At 39.5% G+C, this 18,579-nt stretch overlaps 1 non-coding gene across 1 annotated transcript; it reads right to left on the reverse strand.

The window, feature by feature from the left end:
• Positions 1-6,362: 6,362 nt before the first annotated feature.
• LOC112309613 (U1 spliceosomal RNA) lies at positions 6,363-6,526 on the reverse strand. Its single transcript, XR_002975282.2, has one exon. It is a non-coding gene; the product is annotated as a U1 spliceosomal RNA (small nuclear RNA).
• Between the last annotated feature and the right edge of the window lie 12,053 nt (positions 6,527-18,579).

The raw sequence follows: 18,579 nt of genomic DNA on the forward strand, positions 1-18,579 counted from the left end.
AGCCCCATTAAAGTCTTTTATGTTGAGGTCCTTACAGTGGTACAGTATGTGTAGATGTGTTAAAATAATTCATTGCACTCAGGCCAGTTTTCCTCTGGCTGAGAAATCAGTAAGAACCAAGAAGTTCCCCTTAACAATGGACTTTCTCTCCATGACAATGTCGAAAATGGTTTCATCACCTTTCATTCCACCCAATGGGCAGTTGAAGTGTTTTATTGCAGCAACATAATAAGAGCTTACGAGATTCATCTGTTCTGGAAAATTAATATACTTTCTTGGTCAGCTTAAAAATGCTGCAAAATTTTTTTCCCACTCTTTCTTCACTCTTTCAACTTTTATTCTCTGTTTCACCATTTTGCTTTTTGTGTCTTTTTCCTTTTAAGTAAAAAATGGGACATTGATCTGTCTCAAGATTTGACCAACTCGGATATGAGTATAAAAAAATAAGTTCCTTTGAGTCACTAAAATTCCTTTTTCCACACTAACCTTAAGACTGGCTTCTTTATACGCTTTTACCTACTGCCTCTTTTTTCCCCTTCATCTCTCCTGTTTGTAAATACCCAAACAACTCTGCACACAGCTGGAGACTATGGGACTAATGCCAGTGGCAGAGATGACTCCAAGTGATGCACAATCATTTGTTTAAAAGTGAAATTAAACTTAAACACCAAGAAATAAAATTAGGACCTTAAAAATTTCTGGAGGTTCATATTAAAATCTTTATTAAAAACTATCTGCCAATTCATAAGCCTTTAGTTAAACCTATCATCTCCAGTTGCCAGCAATCAAGACACATAAACTATTTATTATTTAAAAATATAAAATTTAATATATTATTTAAAATATATCCTGTTTTATTACAGGTGTTGCAATAGCAATTTTTCTCCTCTAATTTTAATCATACATTATCAGTTTCTACATTTCATTAGACTAAATAAGAGCTTTAGGCTGACCTAGGATATTAACTTCTAATGTAGCACTTTTTTTCTAAGAGAAATGCATTTGAAATAATAATCTCTCTTCATTCAAAACCAGATTTAAAAAAAATCTAGTCTATATTTATTACCACTAGTATCTCACTTTCCTTTCCCTCCTCAATTCATTGCAATCTAATTTCCACAACAATCCTTCTACAGAATCTACTCTTGCTGAAGGTACCAAGGACTTTCTATTTATCAAAGCGAATAACTTCTTTTCAATCTTCTTTCTCCATGACTTCTCTTTACTCTGGATAGTATGGATTATCTATTCCTCTTAAGAGTTGCTTTTTAAATTTATGATATTATTTCCTTTAGCTCTTTTAATGCTCTGACCATTTTCTATTTGTGCTTCTGATTACCCTTTTCCCTTTTCTGCTTCTTCAGGACTAGATAATAGATCACCTTATCCCTGAGTGTATTCTTGCCTCGCATGGACACCATGTACTTGGGCGGTCTTATTCACTCTTAAGAATTCAACTCTCTGAAATTCCAGCCCTTACTATTCTACTGAGTTCCACTCTCATATTTCCAACTCTGACGTGTAATTCAGGCTTTCCTTCCTTTTTTCTCTCTGTCTGGGTCAGCAGCGCCACTCAACATCAATCCAGCCTCTCTTAGTTACTTAAGTATTAGCTAGGGCCATTCAAAATTGGACTTAAAAGTGACTATGATCAGTTCTAGTGCTGTTGGAAGTCAGCACAATGCCATTTTGCAAATCAGACAAAGTCACTCCATTCCATGAGATACTCTACTTCCTAAAACAATGTATAACACTTACCATGTAACGATTAATTTATTAGAAACATTTTATAAAAATATATAGTGACTAGGACGTAAACAACACTCCCTTAGATTTGGTGCTTTCTTCTGTCCAGTAGCACAGAACTTATACAACTATTCCCAGTAGGATAGTATTTCATATGTCTGTAGATGGGAAAGGAAAGGTCAACATGGCAGTCATCATTACTATGGACTCTATCAAAATTTAAAAGATACCCTCAAGAATCTTAATGACTTCTGCTCCCTTCCAATGGTTCCTGGATCAAATAATTAATATGAATTATTGGGAAGAAGAACTTAAATAATGTAATTATATTAGCACTACCTTGCAGGCATGTGAATAAATGTTTTGATGATATAACCTTAACATTATTCCTTGACTGATGCCTTAAAATATGTTCATTGACTGATGCCTTAAAGGATGCTCAGTGTCCAATCAGGTGTAAGCACAAATTCTAAAAAAAAAACAAAACAGGCTCTAAAGCATTTGGCATGACCTATACCAAATGTGTGAGAGTTAAAAAACATATTTGGGCCCTGGCTGGTGTAGCTCAGTGGATTGAGCATGGGCCTGCTAACCACAGGGTCGCTGGTTTTATTCCCAGTCAGGGCACATGCCTGGGTTGCAGGCCAGATCCCCAGTTGGGGGCGCATGAGAGGTAACCACATATGTTTCTCTCCTCTTTCTCCCTCTCTTCCCCTCTCTCTAAAAATAAATAAATAAAATCTTTTAAAAACATCTTTGGGATTCAGTGATTTGCTAAGCTTTTCAGTAGCTTGAACAATAGGTTCCAGACAATCACAAACCATCATGAAAATAGTACATGAAAACAGGCAGCTAGAACGTTTGAGGGAAGGCAGAAGTTATTATTCATCAGGGCTGTTGCGAGCTTGCAGACTTGCTTTCATTGTTTTTTGAGCACTATTTGCTCACTTGCAAATAGTGTCTGATGAACGGTAGTGGTGGCAGTTCCTGGCAGAAGACTGCGATGTTCAGTAAGACAGTCACGGGAAAGCAGTGAGGGTGTGCACAGTGGGCTTCCGATAACACATTCATGTACACTGATGGAGTACTTTCAGAAATACCTGGGGACAACTCTGCAGGGGAGTGGATAAAAAAGGTATGTGTTTCAGCAATACTTGAAGTTTTTGAATATGTATAAATGCTGGAATAAGTACCTGAATGAGTCAATTAATAGGATCAAATATGTTAGAGGTAAATATAAATTTATATACCCAGATCAAAAAAAAGTCAACATAATCGAGCGTCAGCTTTAATGATAAAAACATGATTAATTTAGTTACATGTATGATCAGTAATATGACGTGTCTATCAGAAAAAAGTACATATGACCTGCGGATGCATTAGGAGAAGTATAGTGTTTAGAGTGAGGGAGGTGATAGTCTTGACCTATGCGGTACTGACCACACAGTGCCTTGAGCATTGCGTTCAGTTCTCAACATAATTTTGAGGAAGCCATGGTCTAGGCTTGGATTTAGAGTCTATTCTTAAAATGTTATTTGTTTAGGTGATTGGGATTTTTCTCTCCCAATAAAATTATTTTGAGGAAAGAATTATTAAAGTAAATATGTTTCATATGGAAGAGGAAAGCTTGGGGATATGCATTAACTATTGTTAAGTATTTGAAAAGCTTCCCCCTGGATAAATTAAAGTTCCTTTGGATATAAGCAGTAGAAATTAGGATAAGATGGAGAATTTCACAGGGTCTAAGGAAGATCTGGTCAGCCAGGCCTCAGTGAAGCGGGAATCGGGGCAGCTCCTGCGTTTCATTCAGCAGCAGAACCTGAGGCTTCTTTCTATGGGTGCCGCCATTCACATGCCTCAGTGCCAACATCCCAGGCTCCGCCAGGTCTGTGGAGAGAGGATATGACCCATCAGTTATAGCCAGGTAGTAAAGTGGGCTTCAAGTTTAGGCTGCTAGAAGTGAAAACTGAGAACGGACTCTTCACATATTCACGGTTAAGTCTGTCTCCCTTTATCTTCTTTCTTTCCCTGCCTTCTCTGAAGTCCAAGCAATGAAAAGATTTTTAAAGAAGTTTTATTGACATTCTCATCTTTTTCTTTCAGTGTATTGCCCTAAATCTATTTTATGACAGTTATTGCTGATCTGTACTAAGACTGAGCAGAAGGAAATGTCCTTTATTGAGAGATGGCTTTTCCTCTGAAATTATTGACTAATGTGATGTACCTTAAAAGGCAGAAAACTGTAACTAAAAATCTTATGTAAAGAATAACTGTCTGATAACGCACTTGTTTGAGAGCTGGCCTTATAGAGGCAAGTGTCTTTTTAGACCAATATTTTAGGGAGATATTGGATATAGACTATTTTATTTATTCAAGAGATCAGTTTTGACTAACTGAAATTTACAATGCAATTTACTCTGCTAATCCATGAGTATGGAAATATAAACATAAATTTTAAAGCAAAAATATCATATCAATATTGGTAAATATTTAAATAAAAATCAATAGCTTTTAAAACTAAAAAATAAAAAAGTTGAGCCAATGAATTTAAAAAAATCTTTTAGGTCCTGTAATGCCGCCACTCAAGGGTTTGACAAACTCTTTCTGTAAAGGGCCAGCTAGCAAACACTTTCATCTTTGGAGGCCACAGGGTCTCTGCTGCGATGACTCGGTTCTGCCCCTGTAATGGAGCAGCAGGGTAGACAGTAAAGACACACGTGAGCATGGCTATGCTTCAGTGAAACTTTATTTATGAAAGTGGGTGGCATATGAAATTTGGCCCAAGGGCCGTGGTGTGCCACCCGCAGTAACTCATTGTGTTTGCATTGGTGTTGGCTGTTAGGAAGCTCATACCGAACTCCGTAGTGCATTTCTAGCCACACAGCCTGCAGGTCGGACGTTGCTGTTTTCGTGGTATCTTTCCTTTAGGCCAACGTCCTCAACCACTTTTTAAAATTCTGTTTTATTTTATGGGCCTCAAGTCATCACAGGAGGTCATCTTTGAAATAATATTAACATGGTTAAATTAAACATGTTAATTGGGAATTAATTTTGTATGTTATAGATCAAAAGTTTGGTATTTTACATGGTAGCTGACTTTTATTATATCTTTTTCTAGCTAATTTACAAAGTTCTCACAGTGGGACCGATGTTTTCTGATCCTCTGCGTTATTCATCTTCATCCTGGGACTTGGGGAGATAGTATCTTTCTCCATTTATTACCTGTTAGACTATATTTATATTTATAGGAATTAAATTAAAAACACACAAAGATAAAAATTAAAATTCATCCCCCCTCCCCCCTCCACAAACCCACTGGTTCTGATAGAGTCTCAGGATGTCGACTCACGTGCCCACTGCCTCTCAGGACAAGGGGCGCTTCAGTGAAAAAAGAGGTCTGCTGCTTGACCTGAGATGGATGTTTCACAAACCGGCCATTCACGTATAACCACAAGTTTTGGAATGTAAAACTTTAACCATTATTTGTTTTTTTTAATTAATGTTTTTAATTTAACCAATAAATGTAGATCCAAGTTATACATCACCTATGTAAATTAGTATCACTTGTCATAGTCAGAGTAATTCAAAGTATTACTATGTCATGTGTATATGACCTAACTTTAACTGTTTAATACCAGTAGAACATGCTATATTTTTGGAAATACTGGCTTAAATGATTCCTGCTTCTATGCTAAATCCTAGCCTAATTAAGCAAGCAATCAATCAGAAATGAGGCCCTCGGTCCTCACAATTTTGTCCCTGTTCTGCCCAGTCAAGACCCTTATTAATTTCTTGAGGCCAGGATGTAACTGAAACTGGCTCACCTTAAGCTACCTGCTTCTTAAAACGCTGGGTCCAAATCTGTCCTGTAGATGTCACATCCTTCTTGTCAACATCATACCTACCCCCACCCACACTGAGAGCCAGAGAAAGCCCTAAGGAAAGGACTTCATAGGGCAAACCTGTGCACTTCATTGTATAAGAGACAAATGGCAGCTTTGGACTTGATTTCCTTTCTTGGTACATTTCTAAAAATCAGGCTTTTTTTCCCCTTCACTGACTCAAGTCACTTTACTTAAATAAAAGACACAATTTCTAGAAAGGATATTAGACTTTTATCATTAATGTACACAAAACTAATCAGAAAATAGAATTTTAAGGAGTAAAAGATGGCCCTACCCCACCCTCATTTTCCCATTGTATAGAGCACACTGCAATTCAAACATATGGGCTTATGTAAGATTAATTGTTACTACTTGTCGTCATGTCTTTAAATCTTTTCTTTTTTTCTTTTCTTTTTATTTATTTATTTTTTTGTCTTTCAAGTACAGTTGTTTCCATGGTCCCCCATATGCCCCCCCACCTTCCACCCTCAATCCTACTCCCCTTTGGCTTTGCCCATGGGTCCTTCATACAAGTTCCTTGATGACACTTCCCCTTCTTTCCCAGTTATCCCCCTCCCCAGTGCCCTCTGGTTACCGTCTTTATGATGTTAAATTAGTCTTAAATAGACCAAAATGTTTTATTATTATTATTATTGAGGTGTTGATTTAATTCTCGATTACTCTTAAAAGTGGAGATAATTACTAAAAATGTTTTTTTTTTCTTTTCTTTATCAGGGGAGAGCAGGAACACAGTCTCCCACTACCACAAGTTTTGCAGTAAAGGTTCCCACATTTGGGGAGATTGCAGGGGTCAGCACATCCGGAGTGCAATGGATAAGCCGCACCCTGGGAAAATTACCTTCATGATTGTGGTATTTCCCCTGCCAACTAAGTATACTACTAAAAATGTTTTTAATGCTAAATCTAAGTTTTGTCAAACCAACAAGTGCCCCCGAATCTTTACCCTTTATTTGGCAGAGAGGACTTTATGAAAAAAGCACAATTTGTACTACTTCGCCTGTCATAGAAGCTGCCCTTCTAAAGCTGAGATCCGTCCAGCTGGCAGCGTGACACTGACAGGCATAATCTTTCCACTAGCTGCCATTTCCACGACTGAAAAGGGTTATAAGGTGTCACACTGTGCATCTGCCTCCTTTCCAATGAGTAAAATTTAGTTTTATTTTAAAAGCTCATGACGATTTCCCTAAACTAGTGGTAAAGCTGCTTCATGTCTGTTTGTTTGGAAGACACATCTCTATCTTATAAAGAGGGTCTACTAAACCCTTGGAGGCTGTGCCTTCCCTGGGTATGACTCCGTGTGCACCCAGCAGTCCAGAGAGCACGTATGTGTCCTAAGATTGGTCATTTCAACTCTGTTTGTCGATAACAGCCTCATCGTTAGGATAGTTCATACTTGACTTTTATTTTGTCCCAGATCTCTTATAAACAATGTCTATAATTCTAATAACAATCCAACACAGTGGGTAATTATTCTCATTTTTGATGGAGAAACTGAAACTAAAAATTAAGTATCAGAGCAAAGCTGCGCTTCAAGTTGAATTCCAATTGTCATCATCCCTAACGTTTCTATTTTATACATAACTTTCCTTTTTAATCCTCCATGCTTTTAAAGCCTGGAGTCTACTTGATTGTCAACTTTAAAGAACTTCTCTATTTTCTAAGACTTTCTAACATACTGGACTTGGCTCGCCCACGAAAGCTATGCTTCTAAAAAGCTCTCTCTCTAGGATTCTGTGTCCTTGACTGGATTTATGAATCATGGTGACCTTGCACAATTTTTTGCCTTCCTAGAGAACATCTTTTCCAGGCCCCTTCCTCTCAATCAAACTTCTGGCTCTGGCCTCTCCTATCACTTTCTGTATGAGGGCAGAGGCTGTTAACTAGCAGCCAGGTGGGAGACACCCATCCTAACATATATTTGGTTTATCTAACCCAGTACTATTGTTCATTTTCTTTTAGCATTGTGACCACATTTAAAATGGAGTGATTTCAGAAGCCAAACACAAAAGATCACATATTCTATGATTCCCTTTATATGAAATATCCAGCATAGGTAAAATGCATAGAAATAGAAAGCACATGGGTGCTTTTCAGTGGCTGGAAGGAGGGGAGAATGGAAGTGACTTTTTAATGGGTACAGGGCTTTATTTTGGAGTGCTGTAAATGCTTTGCACAACATTGTGAATGTATTAAATATTACTACATTGTTCATTTTAAAACAGTTAATTTTATCCTAGTGTGAATTTCACACAAATGAAGAAATGAGCAGAGTGGTCTCAGATTTTCTACCTTTATTGGGAAAACTGCTCTCTCATTTCCTCCATGTGACCGTCAGCTACAGCGGAGTGGCCACTGCTCCTTCGAATGAGATGTGCTTTAGGGACCAGCCAGCCAGACTGTTCTGGACATTTGAGTCTGAGAGTAAGAGTCAGGGCCAAGTTTCCACATACCTGACCTGTTGACTTCACTGCAACAGAGAGCTATTTCTCCATACCCTCCATAAAAAGCAAAAAAAGAAACGATTTGCTGGGAGATCTACAGTTTTCAAGAAAAAAATGGGGTCAGTGGAGAGGTAAGGAAACAGATTTTCTATTCTGAAAAAAAGGATGTTCTTTTATATTAATAGGCAAACAAATTCTATCAATATCAAACCAATATCAAAGGAAGCTTTACTCCTTTACCCACCTCTGGGGCATTTGACAGGAGATCCCTAAGACAGAGTTACATTTTAATCATCAAAACTAAGAGCAGTGAATTGGAAGAGGCAGAACAAGAGAGAGAGGGAGTCAAATGAAACAGAGACCTGCAGTGACAAACAGCAAAAGCACAAAACGAACAGTTTCTATTCTCCTCCGCCATCCCTGACACTCTGTACGGTAGCAAGAAGACAATTCCCTCCTTTAAGAATCATTGTGGAATAACGTCTGAAATCAGTTTGGACGCTTTTACTCCTCTAATGGAAGCCCATATAGTGAAGAATTTAACCTTGCTCCAAAAGATTTCTGGCCTTTGACCTTGACTTCTGAAGGTAATTGCTAAGCCCTTAGAATGGCAGGCCTGATAAGAGTGTCTTCATTCTCCTGGGCCTTGGGTCCGCAGGGAGTCTAACAATACAATACATGGTAGTGGCCGGCTATGCCCGGGTAGTCTTAGGGTGGGGGGCTGGCCACACCAGATCACCCAAAATCATATTTAGCATTATGCCATGTGAGACAACCTTGAAGTTGGGTTCAGCCAGGAGGGCAACGAACCTATCAGTGATGCCTCAATACAAACTCTGAACACGGAGCTGGGTGAGGTTCCCTGACTGGTGATAGTCTGTGTGCATTGTCACACAGCGACGCTGAGAAAGGGATGTGTCCTGACTCCACGGAGAGAGAGGACGGTGGGAGCTCCATGTTTGGTACTTCATTGGACTCTGCCCTATGTGCTTCATCCACTAGCTGATTTTCATCTGCATCCTTCCCCTCAAATAAGCTGTAACTGTGAGTATAACAGCTTTCAATGAGTTCCGTGAGTCCTTGTAGCAGAGGAACAAACCTGACGTTGGCTTCGGGATCCCCAGAAACTTGCACTTGCTTTCAGAAGGGAGGGCGGTCTTGTGTGGGCTGTTTTCCCTTTAATTTTGCAGTTGGCTGACCTCTTCACAAAGTCTCCTTCTTGACTTTTTTTCTAAACACATATGTGCACATACATACATACACATGTTGTATCTTGATTACCTCATGGGAGTAAAATTCGTGGCGACAGGACAAATTTTCCCTCCTACTTTACAACTTTCATACTGTTTTAAATTTTTGTAAGTGTGTATTACATGTGTAAGAAACACATTTAAAGAGTTTCATCTTTTCAGCACTATTCTTCTCTCAAGCAAAAGATACTAGGAATAAAGAAGATAATTTAAAAAGAGAAATAGTAAACTGGAAACCAATCACAGAAATACTTAATTAAGGTGCAATTATGCACTATACATTACAATTTATTTTAATCCTTGGCAAAATTTGAAAGAAGCATATTGAATTGTGTGAATAATGTGCCTGATTCTGAATGGCAATTAGGTCATTTAAACTATAATTAGAATTTTAAAAGAAATCATCATAATTTCTCTAAGTATGCACACTGAGTCATATTATTGCCTTATGGAAACCACATCAGAGAACTGTTTAAATGAAGCCTGGAAAGTTTCATGAGTTTATGTCTTTGCATGTATTGGACTAAAGTGAGCTTTTCAGTCTGAAAAAAAAAAAGAGATGAATTCCTCTAAATGCCAAATTTTGGAGCTAAAATAAAATAAATATTTGGAAACAGTATTAGGAGATAGTAGAGTTTGAGAAGTATGGATCATACTAAAATAAAATAAAATGAGATGAAATAACATAAAATAAAATAAGCATCTGCTGATTTCTCCCTCCCCTCTTCCCTCTCCATCTTAGGAGCTGGGCTAAGGTAGGGCCCTGCACTTGGACTAAAGGTGTAACAGTTTCAGAAGACAAAACTGTGTCAGAGACAACATCTGCAAAGGCTGTTCATTCAGATCCTGGGCCCGGGCTCCCTTCTGTCATCACTTTCATTTGAGTAGGAGTTCTAAGGTGGTAGGGAGGAGAATAGGTTTATGGAAAAAAAGAGGAATCCCAGTCTTTGGTTGGCAAGTGTTCTATTAAAGTTAATGTTTGGAAGTGGTAGAACCTTTCTATCTGGATGCCAGCCACATTTCTTTGTTGGCTTCGAGGGGGCAAGTGAGGAAGAAGCATTCAGTGTTAGGGATGGAGGCTTATCATGTCCTGGAACAAGTTGGGATTCAAGGGATCCTATTTTAGGTCAAACTATCATAATGGTCCCTATGGGGGGTGGGCAGGGATGGCTGCCATGGCAGGCAATTTCTCAGTGAAGACAGGGCTGGAAAGCTGTCAGGTCTTACTCCAGGTGGAGTCACTGGCCTCTTTCTCCCTTCCTATTTTTTCTCCTGTTGTGCTCTCTCGCATTCACTCTCTACCCATCGCTGACCTTCCTTTCGATCGTTAAACACATGACCTCAGTTCCTGCCATGGGTCCTCGGTCTCTCTCTTCCTCTCCAGGGAATGTTCTCCTAAATCTTAACATGGCTCAGTCTTCTGCTACTCAGGCCCATTTAGCCGACCATTTAAGTGAAGAGAATAGGAAGAAAGAACCTATATTCAAATTTGCTTATATATGCATAATCATACTCTGGAAGTTACATGAGAATTTAACAACTGGGAAGGAGGAGTGAGACCTATCTGAGAATGTAGACATGTGCCTTGCGGGGGGAGACATATGGTTTCTCTTCATATAGCCTGATTTTGAACCATGCAAATTAACTGCCTATTCAAAATATTAAAAAAAAATGAAAATACATTAACAGCAGCCACTTAGCCAGCCACCATCACCACGCCTTGTATGTGTGTATATCCGTATGTTGGTCTGAAAGTGACCTTCTTCCACCTTTATGGTTAGATGATAATTTGAGTACAGAAGGCTAAGTTGAAAACAATTCAGTACAGAATTCTGAATACATTTTTCTTCATTGTTTTCTAGTATTCAGTGTTCCTGATGAGAACCTGAATGCTCCTTTGTTGTTGTTGTTGTTTGTAGGTGATATACCTTTTTTCCCCTTTTTTCTGACCTTTATGGAAGTTTTTAGGACCTTCTCTTTACCTCTGATGGTTTTCTGCACTCATTTAAAAAACTATGGCAAAATACACATGGCTAAGAGTTAGCATCATAACCATTTTAAGTGTACAGTTCAGTGGTATGAAACACATTTGTACTGTGTGTGACCATCACCACCACCATCTCCAGAGTTCTTTCTATTTTGCAAAACTGAAACTCTACGTGTTCCTTACATAATAACTCTCCGTTGCCCCCCTATGCACCCCCCCCCGCCCCCAGGCCCTGGAAACCACCATTCCCTCTCTCTCTCTGTGAATCTGACCATCCTATGTATGTACCTGTTTAAGTGGTCATAAGTATTTTGTATCTTACATCCTGTAGCGCTTGTCAGCGTTTCCTCGTTTACTCATTTGTCCATTGCTTGTCTCCCGCACTGCGTTGTAAGTTCCATGAGAGGAAGGACATCGCTCTGCTGCTCGTCCCTGTACGCTCAGAGCTGAGAGCGCGTCAGGAGCAGAGTAGGAGGCGACTTGATGAATGGTAAATGACACCCGCAGGGCGGGCAGTTCCTCTGTGGGAGGAGTCCTCGGCACCACTTTCTCAGAAGAGGTGTGAACCTGGGGAACATTTAACAGGTCATCACCTGCCTGCCTGGGATCGGGGTGGGCTTGGTTTGGTCTCCATGGCCTGAATTTCTGACTTGCTGCCTGTATAATATTACAATGGAACAACTAAAATAAGCCTCCACTTAGTATAATTAGGATCAAACTACCACTATAAGACAGTTGGGAAAAGTGCTTATGATGAGAAATCCTTAAGTGCAGTTTCTTAGTTGGCAAATAACTGGTGTTTTTGTTTTCTCTTATCTTGAAACCGAAGATTACTCTACAGTCTTCAGATAAATACCGGTTTATCCTCTGCTTAGAAGAACCTTGTCTGTGATCTTGTTAGAGGACCAATATTTCTTTCTTTCTGGGACGGATTAAAGCTAGACAGGGAGGATCAGCCACATTTTCTTAAAGGGCCAGATATTAAATGGTATAGGCTTTGTAGGCTGTATGATTTCAGCCTAACTACTCAACTCTGCTGTCGTAGCACAAAAGCAGCCGAGACAATAGACGATATGTAGAGGAATTAGCGTGGCTGCATTCCAGTAACACTTTTTTATGCATACTTAAATTTTAATGTAATATAATTTTCATGTCATAGAATATTATTCTTCTTTCGATTTTTTTCTTCCCATTTAATCAAAACCATTCGTCTCTGTTCCTTTCTTCTTTTCTTGATCTTTTCCCTTGTGGTTTGCTGGTTTTCTTTAGTATTTTGTTTGGTTTCCTTCCTCTTTATGTTTTGTATATCTCTTGTAGATTTTTGGTTTGTGGTTACTGTGAGGTTTATGTATAAAATTCTGTATCTATAGAAATCTATTTTAAAGCTGATGGTCATTTAAATTCAAATATATTCTAAAAGGGCTATATTTTTACTTCCCACTCCATGCTCTATGTTTTTGATGTCATATTATAATACTTTTGTTTTGTGTATCTCCTAACTACTTATAGTACTTTGAGTTAAATTCGGTACTTTTGTCTCTTTACCTTTGTAGTAGCATTTTAACTGGCTGATTTGCTGTTAAATATCTGCCTTTACCTATGAGATGTTCCCCTATAAATATATATTTTTCTGGTTATGGCCTTTTTTTTCTGCTTAAAGAAGACCCTTTAACATTTCTTGTAAAACTTGTGCAGTAGTGATGAACTATTTCAGGCTGTGCTTGTCTGGAAAACTCTTAATCTCTCCTTTGATTCTGGATGATAACCTTGACAGATAAATTATTCTAGGTTGAAGGCTCCTTTCCTTCAGGACTTTAAAGATGTCCTGTCACTCTCTTCTGGACTTTAAAGCTGCTGCTGAAAAATCAGTTGATAACCTTATGGCATTTACTTTGTGTGTAACTTGTTTTCCTCTTGTTGCCTTTAAGATTGTTGCTTTATCTTTAACTTCAGACACTTTAATTACAATCTGTCTTGACGTGGGTCTGTTTGGGTTTACCTTATTTGGAACTCTCTGTGCTTCCTGGGCCTGGTTGTCTATCTCCTTTCCCAGGTCAGAAAAGTTTTCAGCCATTTTTTCTTCAACCAAATTTTCTGCTCCTTTCTCTCTTCCTCTGCCCCTTCCTCCTTCTGCTCCTCCACCCCTCCCCTTCCTCCTCCTTCTTTTTCTTCTTCTCTTTCTCCTTCTCCTTGGATTCCTATAGTATAAATATTTGTGTGCTTGATGCCATCCCAGAATCTCTTAAACTATCTTCATTTTTTAAAATTCTTTTTTCTTTTTTTATTGTTCTGATTGGTTGTTCTCCACTAGTCTGTCTTCTAGGTCACTGATCCATTTTCCTGTGTTAGCTAGTTTGATGTAGATTCCTTCTAGAGTGTTTTTCATATCAATTATTATATTCTTCAACTGTACTTGTTTTTTTATTTTCTAATTCTTCGGTGAAGTTCTCCTCAGGTTCTTCTGTTCCACTCTCAAGTTTGGTGAACCTCCCATGATCATTACTTTGGATTCTTTATCAGATGAATTACTAGTCTATATTTCATTAGGGTTTCTCTCCTGGGGAATTTTCTTGTTCCTTCATTTGAGAGATATTATTCTGTCTTCTCATTTTATGTGACTTTCTATCTTTATTTATATAAATTAGACAAAACACCTATTTTTCTCAGTCTTGAAAACGTGGCCTTTTAAAAACAGCCGCCATGTCCACCGTGAGTGCTGCCTGGTTTTGGTAGGGGGAGCCGAGCAGGTTCCTATGGCATCTGAGGCACCAGCCTGCTGGATGGAGCAGCTCTGGATGTGGAGGCTAAGTATGTGTAGTGAGGCCCTGCTGATCCTGATCATGCCCTTTATTTGGGGACAAAAGAGGTTCCAAGCGATGGGGCCAGAAACAAGCTACAGTGGCCTTGCAGGCCAAACAAGTACCTGCAGGGAGCTCCCACCTGCCCATCAAGGTAGATATAAATGTGAACAAGGTACTCGCTGGCGCTTTCGATCCTGCAGAATTCCTGCAGGTCCTGGAGATATCCCATGGCTCTCTGACAAGGTATGGAAACAACCTAGGTATCCAGGGGCAGGCCAATAGGTAAAGGTGTGGTATATATATACAATGTGACATTACTCAGCAATAAAAGAAGACTGAAATCTCGCCATTTGTGATAACATGGATGGACCTAAAGGGTATGCTAAGGGAAATAAATCAGATAGAGAAGGACAAATACCACATGATTCCACTTATATATGAAATCTTAAAAAAAAACGAACAAAGGAAACAAAATAGAAATAGACCCATAGATACAGAGAACAAGCTAATGGTTTCCAAACCATAGAGGAAGATATGGGTAAAAGGAAAAAAAACCCTTAAAAGTAAATGGAAATAAGTTAAAAAATAAAATGCTAACAAATAAAACATAGGCACTGAGAAACAGAAACATTCTCAGCTCATAAGCTATATAAAAACAGGCAGTGAGCTCCATTTGGTCCACGGGCAGGAGTTCACCTACCTCTGGACTAGATTGCTCTCATCTTGAAGGAAGGATGACCTGTGCAATGTCAAACATAATTCCCAGATAGTACAGAGCACACAGAAGACAATACAGAGATACTCACACTTCATTGAGTGTGGATCTTCTTGAAACCAACAGGAGAAGAAGAACTTTGTCAGCTCCCTTGTAACAACAACTACTCTGCATTTAAACACACAGGCACACTGAAACTTGCTACCAGAGGGTGATAGCATTAGCTTCACTCCTGGAAGAAATTATTCTTAGACTAAAATTAGACACTAACTTAAAAGCCTCTGTTGAACAAAGATGAATAAGCCATTTCCTTCTCACTAAGCAGAAAACAAATATCATGTCAAATTGCACAAAGAGTTCATGCACATATATGCCTTTTTCTACTGGACCTCATTATTGCCCTTGACCTCATCTTAAATCATACAGTGTAAGGATTAAATCTGCAGACACTCTAAGACTGTGTGTGTATTGGCAACTAGTGTTTAGAGCTAAGAGAGCTGAGGCACAGAGTAGTTAAGGAACTCTCCTAAAGTCACACAGCTACCACACACAGAGCTGGCTTCAGACCCAGGCGGTGTGACCCCAGAACTCTCTCTCTTTTCACCACTGTGCTATTTTTAAATCGCCACATCTTATAATTTTCGGGCTAATAACACTCTTGCTCTCCAAGGGAAACTGCTCCCTCTATAAAGAGAGAGAGTTTAAAAATATTTCACCCACTTCAATAAATAAACTGTGATACATAAACATTCAAGTCTTAAGTACAGGCTATGTGTAATAGTCTCATCAGCCTGGCAGAGCGGGACCTATCCAAGACCTACTCAGGGAAACCACCTGGGTTTTACACACAGACCCAAAATAGCCTTTTTGGAAAGAGGCTTAACATTTTTTTTTTTTTTTGGTAAGAAAGTAGGGTAAAAATTCATTCTTCTATAGAAGTGCTCTCTTTGCCAGGTTTCACTATACATACTCATATAGGTGAAGCGTAATGAAATAAATAAAATTTCAAATAGGTGTAAAGTACCTCTTAGAAATGTTTTCATCCAATATAAAAAGCTAAGCAAAGTTCACATTATTTAAAATACTAATTGTAGAATATACTGCAGGTGCTGGGGTCTCTGTTGGAGAAAGGACATTGGTCGAAGTTCTACTTCAGAATGCTGAATATGGGAGCTGGCAGGTAAGTCCCTTTGGCAGGTTAGGTAATTTTCTCTTCAAAACTCTTTTGTTACTCTGTGTGAATTTGATTTGTATGGGTGGCACACTGGGATAAAGTGACAGCTTTCTAAAGACTCCCTTTTAATAATGTTCTAGGGCCCAGAGAACTAATTATTTAGCCATCCATCAAATGTGTCTTTCATACTTGTATACTTTGCAGTTCCAAAGGATAGGAGCTGGCAAACTTGTTAGCGCGAGTGAGTCTAGGTACAGTGAAAATTTCTTGAACAAATTCTTGTTTGTGTTCAGGCATGGATGCTGATCATGCACGTTTCTGTACTAATCTACTTGGGGACAGCAGGGTAACTTGATTCAGTGTGTCCTTCTGAATGCTTATTTTATGCACTTCAGGATGTGGAATGTAACCGGCCACGACTGTCAGTGGGATTTCTTTCCTCTTTTTTTCTTTTCTTTCCTTTTTTTCTTTGTATGTCAAACAGCCAACTAAGTCATACAAGAAGGGAAATAAACTTTCCTTCCTAGGAAGAAGTAACAAATGTATCAAATTGTGAGAGTTATTTCCCCTATCACGCCCCCCTCCACCCACCCCTGTCACCCAGAAAGGCATGTAGCTTGCTTCATCTCTTCCAGAGATGAATAGGACACATTCCAAAGAAGAAGTCACAGCAAACTTTCCTGGATATTGTTTCCAAAAATTAAAGCCCGGCGTAACAAATCCAAACTCTTGGAAGGGTCTGAGAGATACAGCAATGGGAGGAGCATGCTGGCTGAGCTGGTGGGAATGCAGGTTTGGGTAGAGAAGGCCACAAGGCCTCAGCTTTTGTTATTTGGGATGTGAGCTCATGGAGACCAGGCTTCCATTTTGTTTTTTAAAGGGAAATCTGGAAATCCAACTCTTTTAATGCCAAGAGTTCTGGCCTCCGCCTACTCAGGAGAAGAGGATTAGCCAGACAGATAAATTTCCTGACCAAGAAGAGGGGTTTTCTGGGGTTCAGAAGCAAGATCATTTTGTGGTGAGACCTTTCTTTCCTCACAGCCCACGGCAGCCCCTCTGTGGGCAGAGAGGGAGGTGTGGCTTCAGTGGTGCCCTAAGGCAGAGGGATCCCGGGCACTGGGATTTCTGGGAAGCCAATAAAATGAACTTTGGTGTAGAATCCCATTTTAAAGGAAGAGAGGAAATGATGGGAATAGAAAATAAATTAAAAATATTTAATGTGCTTGTGTAAGATACCATTACAACACATCGAGGCACCTACAGCAGTGTGGTTAAACAAAACCTGGTTTCCAATACTGAGTGCAAAGCGCAAATCGCAAATTTACTTGCTGTGCCTCTTGAGGAAACTCATGTGAACTCCCAATACATGTTTCCTCATCGTTAAAATGGGAATAGTGCTGAATAATACTAAGGCTACCTCACAGTGTTGTGAGAAGAAGTGAAAATTACATGCGCATTATGGTACGCTGAACCAGCAGGACTAGTGAGACACCACCGGAAAACATCTTCACATTAATCTCCCACTGTCTTTTTGAAGTTCCTTTGATAGGGAAGTCCTGCTGCTGCTGGTGGTTGAAAAGGCAGGCAGATCAATCCATTTTTCTGCTTCATTTAGGTCCTAATAAGTTGTCCAGATATTAAAGGTTGCTAACACTACCTCAATTTTGAAAATGGTCTGACTCCATATAACAATAAAAAAAATCCCAATTTAAAGTTCCATCTGTCTCCCGTCCGGCAGACGGGAAGGGCGGGGAAGGAAAGCGCTCGCTAGTTCGGTTCTGCTGTAAGAGGCCTTGGCCCGCTGGCCCTGGCAGGTGGTTGAACATGGACCGTTCCTTGGCCATTTTTGTTTTTGTATATGCTTCCGGGGGCCTGTTGGGACGCTCCAACGGTGCAAGCGGTGCCTTGTCCTCCAGCCTGCCACCTCCCCCTCAGCCCTCTTTGCTCTTTGTTCTCGTGGTGGTCCACGATGCCGACTCTATTGCTTGCTGCGCTATTACTTCCCCAGAGAGTCCTCTGAAGTAGGTTTTAAAACAGCTCCATGCTGTCATATAGCAAGCATAATACACACACACATACACACATATGCCGTTATTATGACTATAGTTGGAAATAACCCATATGAGAAAAGATTATACAAAAAGACATTTATCTAGTTCCAAATTAGGCACTTTGTACTATAGGCACATTTTAAGGGTTTTTGTAATTAAAAATGGACAATTTGATGCTTGTTCCACGTACCTACTATTATAAATGCCATGCACGTGTTCACAAGGTGTGCCAGCATGAGATACGCTAACTAAATGTACGCGGATCTTTAGGAACGGGGCATGGAAGATTGGCTGGAGAAGGCGGCATCTGAACCAAGCTTTGGAAGGTGGGGAGGATTAGCCCTGGGGGCCGAGACAGCAGGGAGCGGGAAAAGTGGGAAGTAGAGGAAGGAAATATGGCTGGAGCTGACACCCATGGGTGACAGTGTGTTACAGCAGAGCTCAACTGTGGGTGATGATGAGAGCTAGTATGGACTGAGGATTTACTGAATGCTTCATCTGGACTGTGT

The sequence above is a fragment of the Desmodus rotundus genome, chromosome 2 (genome assembly GCF_022682495.2).
Source record: "Desmodus rotundus isolate HL8 chromosome 2, HLdesRot8A.1, whole genome shotgun sequence".
NCBI lineage: Eukaryota > Metazoa > Chordata > Mammalia > Chiroptera > Phyllostomidae > Desmodus > Desmodus rotundus.